Raw genomic sequence first — 18,765 nt, 5'->3', positions numbered from 1 at the left:
TGTCCGCACCGTACCCCCCACCCCCGTATGTACGGCGTGTACCCCCACCCACGTATGTCCGCACCGTACCCCAGGCATACACCCACCCACGTATGTTCGCACCGTACCCCAGGTGTACCCCCCACCCACGTATGTCCGCACCGTACCCCAGGCGTACCCCCCACCCGCGTATGTTCGCACCGTACCCCAGGCGTACCCCAATCCTCGCGTATGTATGGTCCGTACATACGCGAGGATTGGGGTACGCCTGGGGTACGGTGCGAACATACGCGGGTGGGGGGTATGCCTGGGGTACGGTGCGGACATACGCTGGTGGGGGGTATGCCTGGGGTAAGGTGCGGACATACGCGGGTGGGGAGTACGCCTGGGGTACGTTGCGAACATACGTGGGTGTGGGGTACGCCTGGGGTACGGTGCGAACATACGCGGGTGGGGGGTACGCCTGGGGTACGTTGCGAACATACGTGGGTGTGGGGTACGCCTGGGGTACGGTGCGAACATACGCGGGTGGGGGGTACGCCTGGGGTACGGTGCGGACATATGTGGGTGGGGGTACGCGCTGTACATACGGGGGTGGGGTGTACGGGTCGTACATATGCAATGTTGGGGTACGCACCATACATGATGACACGTACGATGTGGGTGATGGCGTGTACGTCGCGTAGCGGGCCCCCTTTTCCTCGTGCATCGCAGCGTACTTAGCTTTTCCGGCACTTTTTGGCTCCCGTAAAAATATAGCCGTGCGGAGTGCTGTAGGTACGAATCGTACTTGCTGGTCCGTAAAACGCTGTCTGACTCCGTGCAGACGTCGCGTACGCGCTGTCCAGGATCGGAATTGTATGTATTTATGTTTTTTACGATTCGTACGGAAATGGTATTTCTGTACGAATCGTACTTGCTGGTTTGTACGGTGGAATTCACGGGTACGAGTCGTACGGAGAAAACGCTCTGTACGACCATTTGTACCCGGGTTTTACAGGATCGGAATCAGCACCTAAATGTACTTTTAAATATCCACTTTTCAAAAATCTCTCCACCATTTCCTCTAAAAAAACAAATATACTGCTACTAAAAATAATTATAAAACCATTGTTTATAAACATTACTACAACTAAAAATACAAATTCCAACAATTTCATAGCTAAGAAATTATCTTACTGAAAAGACAAATAAAAAAATTAATAAACATATAGAATCGAATGCACTACAATAAAATACATACTAATTAACACCTACAAATAAAATTACATACAATATTTTCTAAACTGATATTTTTCAACGATATTAAAAACAACACTTAAAAGGATATTTTTACCTTTGATATTCTTGTCAATGAGGCATATTTTATTGTAACAAAATATTTATGAGGAACTGGATGCTGCAACTGCTGCCCTCTTCGGTTTTGGTGTTGTGCCCTCAAGGAATCCATTCCTGAATCTACGGTAGACAACCTTCAAGTGTCTCAAACAGCCGGTACCTGTGGTGTTGCGTCTCTCAGCCTTCACACTCTAGTTATCCTTTCTCTTGCACTTAGCGGGATATCCGCACTTGTCACAGGTAAATTTCTGGAGATGGTACGCCTTTGATCCATCACGACGACATCGTGTGTGTGTCTTGTTTTGCCGTTTGCCAAATGATGACGTTCCCTTCGTCATCTTGCCACAATGGCCGATAAGATAGATATTCTTGTCAATTATATTTTTGACATCCTGATATTCTTGACACAATATTTTTGTATCACAATATTTTATCTGATAATTTGTCGAAATACTCTAGGTCCTCTTCCCAGCTATTTCTAGAAGCACATGGTGCTGCATCTAGTGTTGGGAAGGCCTTTTTACAAGGTACTATGCGGCATGCACTGGAGGTGCCTATTGTTGACGCCGTATAAGCAGAAAGGAGGAGTTTTTTGGAGAATTAAGAGAGACGTTATTCCACTGTATTACGTAGTGTGTTTTACAGAAAAATGTCCAGAGTTAGAGCCATGTTATTTCCTTGGATTTATGTTAAATATTTTAAAAAGCCCAGTCATATATTGGTCAACCATAAACTATACTTCTGGTCTAGACAACTGTTGTTTAGCTTTGTGTTCTGCAGTTAATGATATACAGGGATTATAATTGTCGTCAATGGTGAGTAGAGGCATTGTAGTAGCTGCCTTTCTGCCACCCGATGACGTGCTCTTTCCCTGCATGGACTGGGTCCATCTTACCCTCCAGATGCCCAACTGAGGCCAAAATCAACTTGAGATGATGTAGTTTTTCAGCTTCCCTCGCAGCTGCCAAGTGAGTGAGACATTCGGGGACATGATCCCAATATTGCATAAACCTTGCCTGTGCCGCAAAGAAATACAGTTGCATATCTGGAACTGAGAGACGGGCAGCCTCATATAGCAGAGAGAGTGTGTTCCGCTACACAGTGGGTTTTTTGCCTGCACACACTAGTTTTATTGTGAGAGATTTGACAGCACTCAAAAGAGGCACGTTGGGGTACTGGGAATGATAGCAAAAAGGTATGAAACCTTGAGAAGGATCAGCATTTTTAGGTCTCGTCTACAGAAGACCCTACTAAAAACTTACATTGGGCTTAGAACCCACACATTGCTTATAATTGGTTGGCATTTGCTTGATTCTTTTTCAATGGAGTGTCCTCTTCTTTTTATTGTTTTGTAACTCCCATGGAGAATGGCCTCTTTATCGTCCTTTTGACTGGTTGACTTGTATCCTTCTGCTGCTCACATTTAGAGAACTGATTTTTTCTTTTTTTAAGCAGTCAAGAAGAGTGCTTTCTCCATCGTGTGCTGCTAACCCACAAAAACGTGACCCCAGACTCTTTGATGCTCCACCCTCCTTTCTCATGTGCTGCTTTTCCTTTTGGATACCCTTTGATCCCTTCTGCCTTCACCAGCGTTTTTATTTTTATTTAATCACTCCCTAGTCTGTCCCTACCCCCATCTACTCTTTGTAACTTCCCCCACCTGTTTCATCAACCCACTCCGTTGCTCTCACAGACCTCACAGTCCTTAAAATACATACTTTAGTTGGAGGACCCAACAGCTCCCGTTTGCTGCTGTGCTGCATGAACCTTTGTACAAATGAAAAGTCATTCTTTCTGTTTACTGCTCCAAGTGTCTGACACCATCTTGATCTGGTAAATAAGACAATAAATCAAGTAGTGGCCTCGTCATTCAGTAGGTGCATATATGTGTGGTAACGCATGCGCGTGCATGTCATCAGACATGCACACATCTACTGAATCCTGTGGCCACATGACATCATGATGCAAATGTGCTCATATATGCGTCGTCATACTTTTTTCTTGTCTACTTATTTTTTTTGTTGATGCTGTACGTCATCGGCAGAAAATGTTTTACTGAAAAAGCATTGGCAAAGCCAGGAGTTGACAAAAACTAGACCTAGTGGAAGGACCAATTAAATTATGCAATTCGAAAGCATTTTCTGCATTATTATGAATTTGCCTCGCTGCTCCATCCTCTTCTGCAGGACTTGCAGATTTAAGACCACAAAATTAGTTTAGATCTCAAACAGATCAAAAGTTTCTAAATTGATACCACACGTGATGCTGTACTGTGGTAGCGGTACAAAAGGGGGTGGTGATGGACGGAGCATCAGAACCAATCAAACACTCACACCCAGTCAACAGATCTGGGTTTGATCCATCACCGTTCTTTAGCCCACTCTGCCACCCCAGTTCAGACATGGCCATATGCAAATCAGTCTGACCCTGTGCCTCATGGGAACAGTCCAGCCCGAACTACCAAGCCATGCCTTCCCTGGACCAGAAACAAGCTTCCTAGGACCGGTTTCTGGCATTTCAGCCGTCTTCAGCCAGGCTTGCTTGAATCCAGTGGCAAAGTGAGCAAGGGACTCACGTCTGAGTATACCCTGCCAACTTATGGCGAACAAAGTGGTACAAAAGGGGGTGGTGATGGACGGAGCATCAGAACCAATCAAACACTCACACCCAGTCAACAGATCTGGGTTTGATCCATCACCGTTCTTTAGCCCACTCTGCCACCCCAGTTCAGACATGGCCATATGCAAATCAGTCTGACCCTGTGCCTCATGGGAACAGTCCAGCCCGAACTACCAAGCCATGCCTTCCCTGGACTAGAAACAAGCTTCCTAGGACCGGTTTCTGGCATTTCAGCCGTCTTCAGCCAGGCTTGCTTGAATCCAGTGGCAAAGTGAGCAAGGGACTCACGTCTGAGTATACCCTGCCAACTTATGGCGAACAAAGCGGTACAAAAGGGGGTGGTGCATATGGCCATGTCTGAACTGGGGTGGCAGAGTGGGCTAAAGAACGGTGATGGATCAAACCCAGATCTGTTGACTGGGTGTGAGTGTTTGATTGGTTCTGACGCTCCGTCCATCACCACCCCCTTTTGTACCGCTTTGTTCGCCATAAGTTGGCAGGTTATGCTCAGACGTGAGTCCCTTGCTCACTTTGCCACTTGATTCAAGCAAGCCTGGCTGAAGACGGCTGAAATGCCAGAAACCGGTCCTAGGAAGCTTGTTTCCGGTCCAGGGAAGGCATGGCTTGGCAGTTCGGGCTGGACTGTTCCCATGAGGCACAGGGTCAGACTGATTTGCATATGGCCATGTCTGAACTGGGGTGGCAGAGTGGGCTAAAGAACGGTGATGGATCAAACCCAGATCTGTTGACTGGGTGTGAGTGTTTGATTGGTTCTGACGCTCCGTCCATCGCCACCCCCTTTTGTACCGCTTTGTTCGCCCTTAAGTTGGCAGGGTATGCTCAGACGTGAGTCCCTTGCTCACTTTGCCACTGGATTCAAGCAAGCCTGGCTGAAGACGGCTGAAATGCCAGAAACCGGTCCTAGGAAGCTTGTTTCCGGTCCAGGGAAGGCATGGCTTGGCAGTTCGGGCTGGACTGTTCCCATGAGGCACAGGGTCAGACTGATTTGCATATGGCCATGTCTGAACTGGGGTGGCAGAGTGGGCTAAAGAACGGTGATGGATCAAACCCAGATCTGTTGACTGGGTGTGAGTGTTTGATTGGTTCTGACGCTCCGTCCATCACCACCCCCTTTTGTACCGCTTTGTTCGCCATAAGTTGGCAGGGTATGCTCAGACGTGAGTCCCTTGCTCACTTTGCCACTGGATTCAAGCAAGCCTGGCTGAAGACGGCTGAAATGCCAGAAACCGGTCCTAGGAAGCTTGTTTCCGGTCCAGGGAAGGCATGGCTTGGCAGTTCGGGCTGGACTCTTCCCCTGAGGCACAGGGTCAGACTGATTTGCATATGGCCATGTCTGAACTGGGGTGGCGGAGTGGGATAAAGAACGGTGATGGATCAAACCCAGATCTGTTGACTGGGTGTGAGTGTTTGATTGGTTCTGACGCTCCGTCCATCACCACCCCCTTTTGTACCGCTTTGTTCGCCATAAGTGGGCAGGGTATGCTCAGACGTGAGTCCCTTGCTCACTTTGCCACTGGATTCAAGCAAGCCTGGCTGAAGACGGCTGAAATGCCAGAAACCGGTCCTAGGAAGCTTGTTTCCGGTCCAGGGAAGGCATGGCTTGGCAGTTCGGGCTGGACTGTTCCCATGAGGCACAGGGTCAGACTGATTTGCATATGGCCATGTCTGAACTGGGGTGGCAGAGTGGGCTAAAGAACGGTGATGGATCAAACCCAGATCTGTTGACTGGGTGTGAGTGTTTGATTGGTTCTGACGCTCCGTCCATCACCACCCCCTTTTGTACCGCTTTGTTCGCCATAAGTTGGCAGGGTATGCTCAGACGTGAGTCCCTTGCTCACTTTGCCACTGGATTCAAGCAAGCCTGGCTGAAGACGGCTGAAATGCCAGAAACCGGTCCTAGGAAGCTTGTTTCCGGTCCAGGGAAGGCATGGCTTGGCAGTTCGGGCTGGACTGTTCACATGAGGCACAGGGTCAGACTGATTTGCATATGGCCATGTCTGAACTGGGGTGGCAGAGTGGGCTAAAGAACGGTGATGGATCAAACCCAGATCTGTTGACTGGGTGTGAGTGTTTGATTGGTTCTGACGCTCCGTCCATCACCACCCCCTTTTGTACCGCTTTGTTCGCCGTAAGTTGGCAGGGTATGCTCAGACGTGAGTCCCTTGCTCACTTTGCCACTGGATTCAAGCAAGCCTGGCTGAAGACGGCTGAAATGCCAGAAACCGGTCCTAGGAAGCTTGTTTCCGGTCCAGGGAAGGCATGGCTTGGCAGTTCGGGCTGGACTGTTCCCATGAGGCACAGGGTCAGACTGATTTTCATATGGCCATGTCTGAACTGGGGTGGCAGAGTGGGCTAAAGAACGGTGATGGATCAAACCCAGTTCTGTTGACTGGGTGTGAGTGTTTGATTGGTTCTGACGCTCCGTCCATCACCACCCCCTTTTGTACCGCTTTGTTCGCCATAAGTTGGCAGGGTATGCTCAGACGTGAGTCCCTTGCTCACTTTGCCACTGGATTCAAGCAAGCCTGGCTGAAGACGGCTGAAATGCCAGAAACCGGTCCTAGGAAGCTTGTTTCCGGTCCAGGGAAGGCATGGCTTGGCAGTTCGGGCTGGACTGTTCCCATGAGGCACAGGGTCAGACTGATTTGCATATGGCCATGTCTGAACTGGGGTGGCAGAGTGGGCTAAAGAACGGTGATGGATCAAACCCAGATCTGTTGACTGGGTGTGAGTGTTTGATTGGTTCTGACGCTCCGTCCATCACCACCCCCTTTTGTACCGCTTTGTTCGCCATAAGTTGGCAGGGTATGCTCAGACGTGAGTCCCTTGCTCACTTTGCCACTGGATTCAAGCAAGCCTGGCTGAAGACGGCTGAAATGCCAGAAACCGGTCCTAGGAAGCTTGTTTCCGGTCCAGGGAAGGCATGGCTTGGCAGTTCGGGCTGGACTGTTCCCATGAGGCACAGGGTCAGACTGATTTGCATATGGCCATGTCTGAACTGGGGTGGCAGAGTGGGCTAAAGAACGGTGATGGATCAAACCCAGATCTGTTGACTGGGTGTGAGTGTTTGATTGGTTCTGACGCTCCGTCCATCACCACCCCCTTTTTTACCGCTTTGTTCGCCATAAGTTGGCAGGGTATGCTCAGACGTGAGTCCCTTGCTCACTTTGCCACTGGATTCAAGCAAGCCTGGCTGAAGACGGCTGAAATGCCAGAAACCGGTCCTAGGAAGCTTGTTTCCGGTCCAGGGAAGGCATGGCTTGGCAGTTCGGGCTGGACTGTTCCCATGAGGCACAGGGTCAGACTGATTTGCATATGGCCATGTCTGAACTGGGGTGGCAGAGTGGGCTAAAGAACGGTGATGGATCAAACCCAGATCTGTTGACTGGGTGTGAGTGTTTGATTGGTTCTGACGCTCCGTCCATCACCACCCCCTTTTGTACCGCTTTGTTCGCCATAAGTTGGCAGGGTATGCTCAGACGTGAGTCCCTTGCTCACTTTGCCACTGGATTCAAGCAAGCCTGGCTGAAGACGACTGAAATGCCAGAAACCGGTCCTAGGAAGCTTGTTTCCGGTCCAGGGAAGGCATGGCTTGGCAGTTCGGGCTGGACTGTTCCCATGAGGCACAGGGTCAGACTGATTTGCATATGGCCATGTCTGAACTGGGGTGGCAGAGTGGGCTAAAGAACGGTGATGGATCAAACCCAGATCTGTTGACTGGGTGTGAGTGTTTGATTGGTTCTGACGCTCCGTCCATCACCACCCCCTTTTGTACCGCTTTGTTCGCCATAAGTTGGCAGGGATGCTCAGACGTGAGTCCCTTGCTCACTTTGCCACTGGATTCAAGCAAGCCTGGCTGAAGACGGCTGAAATGCCAGAAACCGGTCCTAGGAAGCTTGTTTCCGGTCCAGGGAAGGCATGGCTTGGCAGTTCGGGCTGGACTGTTCCCATGAGGCTCAGGGTCAGACTGATTTGCATATGGCCATGTCTGAACTGGGGTGGCAGAGTGGGCTAAAGAACGGTGATGGATCAAACCCAGATCTGTTGACTGGGTGTGAGTGTTTGATTGGTTCTGACGCTCCGTCCATCACCACCCCCTTTTGTACCGCTTTGTTCGCCATAAGTTGGCAGGGTATGCTCAGACGTGAGTCCCTTGCTCACTTTGCCACTGGATTCAAGCAAGCCTGGCTGAAGACGGCTGAAATGCCAGAAACCGGTCCTAGGAAGCTTTTTTCCGGTCCAGGGAAGGCATGGCTTGGCAGTTCGGGCTGGACTGTTCCCATGAGGCACAGGGTCAGACTGATTTGCATATGGCCATGTCTGACCTGGGGTGGCAGAGTGGGCTAAAGAACGGTGATGGATCAAACACAGATCTGTTGACTGGGTGTGAGTGTTTGATTGGTTCTGACGCTCCGTCCATCACCACCCCCTTTTGTACCGCTTTGTTCGCCATAAGTTGGCAGGGTATGCTCAGACGTGAGTCCCTTGCTCACTTTGCCACTGGATTCAAGCAAGCCTGGCTGAAGACGGCTGAAATGCCAGAAACCGGTCCTAGGAAGTTTGTTTCCGGTCCAGGGAAGGCATGGCTTGGCAGTGCGGGCTGGACTGTTCCCATGAGGCACAGGGTCAGACTGATTTGCATATGGCCATGTCTGAACTGGGGTGGCAGAGTGGGCTAAAGAACGGTGATGGATCAAACCCAGATCTGTTGACTGGGTGTGAGTGTTTGATTGGTTCTGACACTCCGTCCATCACCACCCCCTTTTGTACCGCTTTGTTCGCCATAAGTTGGCAGGGTATGCTCAGACGTGAGTCCCTTGCTCACTTTGCCACTGGATTCAAGCAAGCCTGGCTGAAGACGGCTGAAATGCCAGAAACCGGTCCTAGGAAGCTTGTTTCCGGTCCAGGGAAGGCATGGCTTGGCAGTTCGGGCTGGACTGTTCCCATGAGGCACAGGGTCAGACTGATTTGCATATGGCCATGTCTGAACTGGGGTGGCAGAGTGGGCTAAAGAACGGTGATGGATCAAACCCAGATCTGTTGACTGGGTGTGAGTGTTTGATTGGTTCTGACGCTCCGTCCATCACCACCCCCTTTTGTACCGCTTTGTTCACCATAAGTTGGCAGGGTATGCTCAGACGTGAGTCCCTTGCTCACTTTGCCACTGGATTCAAGCAAGCCTGGCTGAAGACGGCTGAAATGCCAGAAACCGGTCCTAGGAAGCTTGTTTCCGGTCCAGGGAAGGCATGGCTTGGCAGTTCGGGCTGGACTGTTCCCATGAGGCACAGGGTCAGACTGATTTGCATATGGCCATGTCTGAACTGGGGTGGCAGAGTGGGCTAAAGAACGGTGATGGATCAAACCCAGATCTGTTGACTGGGTGTGAGTGTTTGATTGGTTCTGACGCTCCGTCCATCACCACCCCCTTTTGTACCGCTTTGTTCGCCATAAGTTGGCAGGGTATGCTCAGACGTGAGTCCCTTGCTCACTTTGCCACTGGATTCAAGCAAGCCTGGCTGAAGACGGCTGAAATGCCAGAAACCGGTCCTAGGAAGCTTGTTTCCGGTCCAGGGAAGGCATGGCTTGGCAGTTCGGGCTGGACTGTTCCCATGAGGCACAGGGTCAGACTGAGACACCTTCGGGTATTTGTCGCGCTATAAAAGTTGCGTAAATAAATTTGCATATGGCCATGTCTGAACTGGGGTGGCAGAGTGGGCTAAAGAAAGGTGATGGATCAAACCCAGATCTGTTGACTGGGTGTGAGTGTTTGATTGGTTCTGACGCTCCGTCCATCACCACCCCCTTTTGTACCGCTTTGTTCGCCATAAGTTGGCAGGGTATGCTCAGACGTGAGTCCCTTGCTCACTTTGCCACTGGATTCAAGCAAGCCTGGCTGAAGACGGCTGAAATGCCAGAAACCGGTCCTAGGAAGCTTTTTTCCGGTCCAGGGAAGGCATGGCTTGGCAGTTCGGGCTGGACTGTTCCCATGAGGCACAGGGTCAGACTGATTTGCATATGGCCATGTCTGAACTGGGGTGGCAGAGTGGGCTAAAGAACGGTGATGGATCAAACCCAGATCTGTTGACTGGGTGTGAGTGTTTGATTGGTTCTGACGCTCCGTCCATCACCACCCCCTTTTGTACCGCTTTGTTCGCCATAAGTTGGCAGGGTATGCTCAGACGTGAGTCCCTTGCTCACTTTGCCACTGGATTCAAGCAAGCCTGGCTGAAGACGGCTGAAATGCCAGAAACCGGTCCTAGGAAGCTTGTTTCCGGTCCAGGGAAGGCATGGCTTGGCAGTTCGGGCTGGACTGTTCCCATGAGGCACAGGGTCAGACTGATTTGCATATGGCCATGTCTGAACTGGGGTGGCAGAGTGGGCTAAAGAACGGTGATGGATCAAACCCAGATCTGTTGACTGGGTGTGAGTGTTTGATTGGTTCTGACGCTCCGTCCATCACCACCCCCTTTTGTACCGCTTTGTTCGCCATAAGTTGGCAGGGTATGCTCAGACGTGAGTCCCTTGCTCACTTTGCCACTGGATTCAAGCAAGCCTGGCTGAAGACGGCTGAAATGCCAGAAACCCGTCCTAGGAAGCTTGTTTCCGGTCCAGGGAAGGCATGGCTTGGCAGTTCGGGCTGGACTGTTCCCATGAGGCACAGGGTCAGACTGATTTGCATATGGCCATGTCTGAACTGGGGTGGCAGAGTGGGCTAAAGAACGGTGATGGATCAAACCCAGATGTGTTGACTGGGTGTGAGTTTTTGATTGGTTCTGACGCTCCGTCCATCACCACCCCCTTTTGTACCGCTTTGTTCGCCATAAGTTGGCAGGGTATGCTCAGACGTGAGTCCCTTGCTCACTTTGCCACTGGATTCAAGCAAGCCTGGCTGAAGACGGCTGAAATGCCAGAAACCGGTCCTAGGAAGCTTGTTTCCGGTCCAGGGAAGGCATGGCTTGGCAGTTCGGGCTGGACTGTTCCCATGAGGCACAGGGTCAGACTGATTTGCATATGGCCATGTCTGAACTGGGGTGGCAGAGTGGGCTAAAGAACGGTGATGGATCAAACCCAGATCTGTTGACTGGGTGTGAGTGTTTGATTGGTTCTGACGCTCCATCCATCACCACCCCCTTTTGTACCGCTGTACTGTGGTAGGCCATTTGTCGAATAGAGTCTGATCACTTTTCAGTTGCTGATTGCTGTATGTAGGTGTTAACCTGATATTATTGTGACAAAACCGTTGTTTACAGTCTTAACATGTATAAGAATGAAAAAATAGTGACGCACTATTGCTTCAAAATGTTCATAATTGTGATCCACCTGCTCATGGAGAGTGATAACTGGATCCAGGAATCCACCCACTCTGATAGTGTGTTCTTTGTTGTCTGTTTGTTGTTTGTGATGATAGTGGAGGCATCACAGTGCACCATGACCCCAAGATAGCACAATGAGTCCTCTGTTCACCGTAGTGAAAAGTACACGGCATATTCATGTGGATTATTTGTCAAAGGGAATATCAAGAACTAACTTTGATCAATTTTTAGGTGAGATAAATCACCAAATTTACTTTCTCCAGCACTGAAGGCAAATTCATCCCATGGTCTCTTACATATATCTGGAAATCATTCGCTTACAGGTAAACTGTTATGCAGCTTCCCATTCTCCTACATGCAACCGTCATGTAACCCACTCAAGTGAGTGAAAGGCTTTTTCTTCATCTAAAAAGACCGCTTCTGCCTTATCTTGGGTTTTAATTGATCTACCACGGCAAAACGAGTTTGCAGGTTATACATTGTTGATCAACTTACAAGAAATAATTTGAATACTACACCAGCAAAGTCCTACCGTTGGCTGGATATTTTTCACACCTTTGCCTGGTCATGATTTCCAAGTGCAGACTTGGTCCCTGTTTTCGGAGCTCAGGAAAATCTAGTTGGGCAAGCCTGGAAGCTGTGTCTGACAAAGTCATCACAGAATCAGATATCTTATCCACAAGTTATTGCTGATGCTCCAGAACTCATGAGGTACCAACTTTTTCCATCTTTGTAAAGTAACTCCACGTGATCATCTCCAATGCTCCTAGGACCCGAAGGACAGGACTTAGGGGCAAGTCTCACTTCAGCAGGAGTCACCAGGAGTGTCCAGTCATGGTTCAGTTGTAAATGAACAACAGACCACTTCAGGACAAAGGCTGCTGGCAACTTTTGATTTCCCTGTAGCCACACAGGAGGTCGGCCTAAGGAGGACTCAACCTTTCGAATCCTTTTCAGGTTTCCAGCAGCAGGCTTTTACTCTTCTGCTCACCAATAGGCCCTGATGTGTTCTGTAAAGTGAGTTGTGAGGTGCTACTTTTGTACAATTCAAAAGCCAGTGGTTGGGGCGACTCCGGGGCACTCTCTAATCAATGGGCACAAAGTTCCCGGGTGCATCTCCTTCCTCTTTTGAAATACATCCTGTTTCCCTTACTGTAAACTATTCCACAGTGCACCATTCCTAGTGAAATTCAACATGACTGGACCTTTCTGCCCGTGGAGGAGGCTGGTGGCCTACCCAGCGGTGTGTCTAGGTAAAGGACCAGTCCCCTCCTCCTCAACCACACCAAACGGATTCTGGTGCCAGCTCCCCTCTCACAGGAATGGTGTCAGGATAATTACAGTGTACCCTGGGATCAAAAAGCCCCTCTTCCTCAGGTCAGACTTTAAGCTTCACTATAAATGGGTAGTTTTCACCCTGGTCCCTCACTCGTTAATAAAGTTCCTGAACCTTCCCCAACTGCCCTTTCTTAGAGAGGGTGAGGTACATCGCTCACACCTAGGTCTTCCTGCCAAAAGGCCCAAGCAATTGTTTCTGATCTAGGAGCTATTTTCACACCTCATCAAGAGGAAAGTACCGACAGGGCAGTGGCATGAAGGCTAATGCTAATTTGCTTACTGAAGCTTTAGGCACAAAGTATACATTCATAAAAGTAATCTTTTCCTGTATATTTATCAAAAATCCAACTACACAATTGAATTGTAAGAACTGTGGTTGAATGGACCCTGTAGCTTGTTCTAAACAAAAGTTTAAAAAAATAACACTTATTTGTACTTTAGGTAAAAATAGCTTTTGCAAGCTAGTCACTGTAGGAACATGCTAACCTTAACTTCTTACATGCTTAACTTTTAATTATTAAGCATCATACCTTTTGGGCTACAAGACCTACATAGGGGTGATTTACTTAATATTTATAAATAGGGGTTCCTCCTGCCAAAAGGGTTTTTGACAGTTATGCCTGCAGGTTTAAAAGCTGCAACAGGCAGGCTAAACATGTAGCCCTGAAGCATCGTTTTACTGGGCAGTGTGGTTGATAGCATAATGCATGCTTCAGTACTCAGGTGACATTTAATTCACATGCTATGGGTATAGCACCTGTACCATACACCATGGCCTTACTGGAAAGAGAAATATGTCCATTGGGCATCGGCCACTGTTACCTTTTTTCTTTAGAGTTCAGAATACATATACTGTGTACTGGTCAACAGTGCCCTATTATGCGGAGTTGAAAAATGGTGATGATTACCCATAAAGAAACACTTTCACACACTGCCCCCCCCCCCAGTTGAAGGATGAGAATCTATGAGCCATTCCTTTGGCAGTTCTCATTGTATAAGCCAAAAATCCTACAAAGGTCTTTTCCATCGGTGTGGTCAGTTACAGGTCTTTGTTCCACTGTAAAGACCATTGGGAGATAGACCACAGTTTTGGACTCCACCCTTTTATCTTTATCAGCCATCAAAGAGGTGTGTGGTCAGTTTGACCTCCGAAATGAGTCCCAAACAGGTAGAGTATTAGGTTCTTTAGGGACCAAACCACAGCAAAGCCATCCCTATGAAAATCACTAAAATACTGCTCTCTAAAGAGTAGGTGCCTTCTGATAAGGGCTTTTGTTTGGTCCTGGTCCTCATCATTTACCTGTAATAGTACTTCCTTTTACCCATGCTCTGAAGCATCTGTTTGGACAAGAAACTCCTTGCCGAAGGCAGGTGGCCTGGGGACTGGTGCAGTACATATTGCATCCTTCAGGGCCTTCAGAGACTCATCAGTCTAGATTACCTTGTTGGCCTCCTTCTTGGAAGTCAGCTCTATTATGAGACCACAATGGTGCCATACCACTTAACACACCTTCTCTAGTTCCCATTTAGACTCAGGAAACCTCTCACCTAAGGCTGAGTCTTTATTGGTACCCAGGTCATGATTGTCTTGACCTTGGGTTGGAGACGCTGTACAAGTTCCCAACCATCTTGGTGGTCCTGGTACACAACAAATCCCTACCCTATTTGTCATTTGCTACATTGGTAGTCAAACATGGCACTGCTGTTTCTTCAGGTGAGTCAAGTAATCATGTCTGGTGGAGCTAAAGACAGTAATATAATCAAGATATGCTGCAATGTAGTTCTCCAATTACCCTGTTGACAAGTGTCTGGAAAGTGGTAGGGTCATTCTTTATTCCAAAGAGCACCACCATGATCTGAAGGTGGCACTCAAGAATAGATGATGAATACCTCTCTCGCCCCCCCCCAGAAAGGGCAATCTGTTAGTACCCAGATGCCAGATCAAAATTACTGAGATACGTGGCATCCCCAAACCTGTCTATGAGTTCATCAGCTACGGAATGGGGTGAGCATCAGTTTCCGTGCCAACATTGAGCACTCATAGTCCAAACAGACCCTCAAATCTGGGGTCCCATCTTGTGGGGTGGTCTTTGGTACTAGTAACATTGGACTGGACCAAGGACTGCTGGAAGGTTCAATCTCCATCCCGTACAACATATTGGCCACTTCCTCCTTGATGCTGGCCCTAACCTTGTAATACCACCTATATATATTTTGCTCTTGACAGGTAAGATGTCACCAGTGTCTATTTCATGGACACATCACTGAGTCAAACAAGGTGTCAGTAAGAACTGCCCCACAAACTAATGACAGTCCATCTGCTGGTGTTCTGTCATACTACAGTTTCATTATCTCTTTCCAGCCTTACTCAGCCACCCAAGACTTCAGGCCCAATATATAATCCACTTTGGCCTGTTATGGCTCATTGAGAGGTTTCTCTCACTGGCATAACTTAAAGGACCTCTGAGTGGATGCCCATATAGAAGTCCATAGGGGTTGAAGCCCATTCCCTTCTGCGCCACTTCATTATAGGCAGGGAAAAGACATGGCAACAATACATCTCAATTCCATTTGACTTTCTCATTCAAAGCCAAGATCATGCCTTTCAGGGTCTTGCTGATCCTCTCAACAAACCCATTGGTTTGGGGTTGATAAGACGTGATTAACTTGTAAGCCACGGTACACTTATCCCACATAGCCTTCAACTACTCAGACATGAAGTTCATCCTCCTGTCTAAAATACTCTCCTTGGGGAACCCTACTCTGATAAAGATACCAAGCATGTCTTTGGCTACCACAGGCACGGTCACCATCCTGGTGGCATGGTCCACTATTACAAGAATGAACCTGTTCTCCTAACTGTCTTATCGTCTAGGGGTCAAATAATATCAATCCCCACCCTCTCAAATGGTCTCCCCACCACTTTAGGTTGTCCTCCTCTCTTGCTACTGGCTTGATATCTGCAAAGACAACTTAATTTCTGCACCTTTTCACACAACTGGTGCCAGTAAAAGTGGTTTATAAACCTGTCCTATGTTTCAGCAAGGAGGCCCTATAGCACTGAAGCATTATCAGTCCCCTCACAGTCCCCACTATACAGGACACAATCCTCCCAGGAGATCTCTGAGATGTCAGGTAGGTATCCCAGGACATCGTCCTCTTTGCCTTTAGGCCCAATGCCCTTTCGGAAAGGTCAACTCCCTCTGGGTTGCGAGAACAGGTGGGACTGGTTTCCACACGATCTGTTCTTCCTCTTGACAGCGAAGAATGGACCATTATTCCAGACTCCCATGATTCCCCTGTTGAGGTGTCTGGGCCCTTGTAACCACACACACTCAGGAACATCCACCATTCTGCATGTATCCATTTTGGCAGAAAGTTGTAGATCATTACCCAGCAGACACTCCACTTAAAAGAAAGGTTCACAGCTACCTTTTTTTGGGCCTGAAACTTCACCTCACTCCAAGGCGACCACTGCTACAGGATGGTACTTTGCCCCCATTGTCAATGTTTTCAAGTCTGTGGAGAACATCTGGAATGATCAGCTGTGGGCGCACCAGCTTTTCCATCACTGTGGTCATGTTGCCTCCTGCGCCCCTCAAAGCCTCTACCTGGTACCTGTTGATGGTGGCCACAACCTATATTTCACCATGCTGGGAGGCACGGTGTCCCTGGTTTTAACATTCACCCCACTCACCAAGACTAGTGTGGTTCAGACCAAACCCTGGCTTTCTCGGGTCAACTTCTACTCCAACCCTACACTTGAAATCCTTGGAGCTGCGCACCAGTGGGTGGCTTCTTGGCACATTCCTAGTACCCTTCTATTTTACAGACATAGCAATCAGAGTGGTTGATTCTTAATTAAGGCCCTGGGGCTCGGTGCACCTCCTCCTGATCTGCAACACCTGATTTAATTTTAAAGTGTATCTCTGACAGACAGGGTAGAAATACAGGATAAAATCAACAATGCAAGGCTGCCTCACACTTGCATGTAGCAAGGTCAGGCAACCAAGCACTTCCTTAAGGTCCAGTCTGCAGCTGACAGGAAGGATGTAACGAAGTCGGGCTTACTGTTGTATAGCCTTGATCTTCACTTTAGTAGGTGGCGCAGTCAAGCAGGCAAAGGTGCAGGTGATAGGTGGAGCCTCAGACACTGTTGGAAAAGGCCTGCTTCATGCCACTCAATGAGGCCGTCTCTTCTCTCTGACCCGTCTAGCTCTTCTTGGCTCTGCCTCCATGGGAAGGAAAAGACTACAGCACGTAGTCTGTATGACATTTTGCAGATAACAAGCATTTGCAATGCAATAGGTCTCGCATTTACAAGAGTTTGTGCTATTATCATTTACAATGGCAATAGCTCAAACTCTTGTAAATGCCAGACCTATTTCCCTTCAAAGAAGCGACCTCATTGTCCAGGGCTGCTTGAAAGTAAAAGCGCGGACGGCGAGGAAAGCACGTCCAGCCTGCAGTAGGAGAAACCCGTTAAAAAAAGAGTGCTTACAGACTAAATAAGACTTACCGTGTCGCAACATTAGTAAAAGAGCCAGTCGCCAAGGGAGGTTACAAATGCAAATAAGGCGTTACCAAGGAGGGACTAACAAGCCTAATAACGACTCGCAAGCCATCTTTTACGAAGGGCAATAACACAAGCCAATGACAAATATGGGGGGAGAGTGGGCGGGGCTTCAAAGCCATACTCCACTACTGCATGCCTAGCAACAGAGCATGCGCTGCCCAGGCTCGACCTAAAAACTCACGTGCTGCTGAGCAGGGAGTGAGACTCCTTTTGCACGTCACATTTAGAGGCACGCAGCACCACCTGGAGCAACATCTTAGCTGCGAGGTGAGCAGCACGGAGCCGTAGATATTTATGAACTTACCTCAGCCATCTGAAGTCTCCAACCTGCCGTGCAGAGCATGTCACGTCCAGGGGTGGTGGGTGAGATTTTAAAGTGGTGGGGCGCAAACGAATTAGCATACAGCACCGTAGCGAGCGAGCGCAGCGAGCGATCCCGAACCCCAAAAGGGGGGTTTGGGGGGATTACCCCCCCCAAGAAAATTTTGAAAAAAAAGAAGAAAAATCGTGCATTTTCAAGCAAATTTGAGAAAGCAGGAAGGTTAATAAAGCAATTGTGAAAGTGCAGTTATTACATTAATAGATGGCATAACATAGGTAGCTGCCCAGGGCGCCAGACTTTCAGGGGACCACTGATAGAGCCAACTCTGTTCTGCAGAGAGCCTTGTCCTGATGACCGTGAATAATTATTACTAGAATCATGTGACAATTCACTCAAACCCTGTACATGAATTAGCCTACCTCTGATCCCTAAATCCCTAGATTCATGCTTCAGTGACTTAGAGCTCAGATTCATAACAAACTCATTGAATTTCTACAAACATACCATACAGCATTTGCTGCTACAATTTTCAGAACTCATACAAAGAATCTTCTTCCAACTGATACCCAGGCGTATAACTCCTATTTGTATCACGCGCATCAACAATTTCCTCTCCTAATTACAGCGCTTAGTTGTATGCTTTTTTTATTTTTTCCAAGTAAGACTTCATTTATCCGCACTATTTGTAATTTTATCACTATTTATCCATATTATTTTTTTCGAAGTGGAAATATAAAGCTGCAACCTGTATAGACAAGACATTATACTGCAAAACTGTCAATCACATTTGTCCGCCTTTCAGTTTCAATTCTATATATAAAAATATTCACTGAAAAAAACAAAGTTTAAAGTGACATTATAGTTAGGTGAAAATTTCAGTGAAAACGTAACATTATAAACTTTAAAAAAAACACTGAAACTCACCGGTTATAGTTTTCTTTAGCAACTATAACTCATTAACCAAGGTAACCCTGCCATGCACAGTTTTGTCTTCAATGATATCATTGTAAATGTTGCAGTGATATAATCAGTGATGCTATAGAGTATGTCGTGAGTGATATATAATGACACCAATCACCGCCCACCTCCAAATGTAAGCAATACAGCCGGTATTTCAGTTGTTTCTAGTGTGTTTGGATACGTTGGCCTTTTTGTTCTGACCAGTTCTGTAAGGCCGGCGTACTGAAGATATTGCCCCTGCCCCAAACCAAACTCCTTGCATGCCCATTCAAATGTGACAAAGGTGTCGTTGGAATACA

At 48.1% G+C, this 18,765-nt stretch overlaps 1 pseudogene; it reads right to left on the bottom strand.

Annotated features, from left to right (window-relative positions):
* Positions 1–1,361: 1,361 nt before the first annotated feature.
* Positions 1,362–1,665, bottom strand: LOC146867991 (large ribosomal subunit protein eL37-like; annotated as a pseudogene).
* Between the last annotated feature and the right edge of the window lie 17,100 nt (positions 1,666–18,765).

Source organism: Triturus cristatus, chromosome 1_2 (assembly GCF_964204655.1).
Source record: "Triturus cristatus chromosome 1_2, aTriCri1.1, whole genome shotgun sequence".
NCBI lineage: Eukaryota > Metazoa > Chordata > Amphibia > Caudata > Salamandridae > Triturus > Triturus cristatus.
Note: the sequence above shows the minus strand (reverse complement) of the source record. Positions and strands in the feature narration are given on the sequence as shown.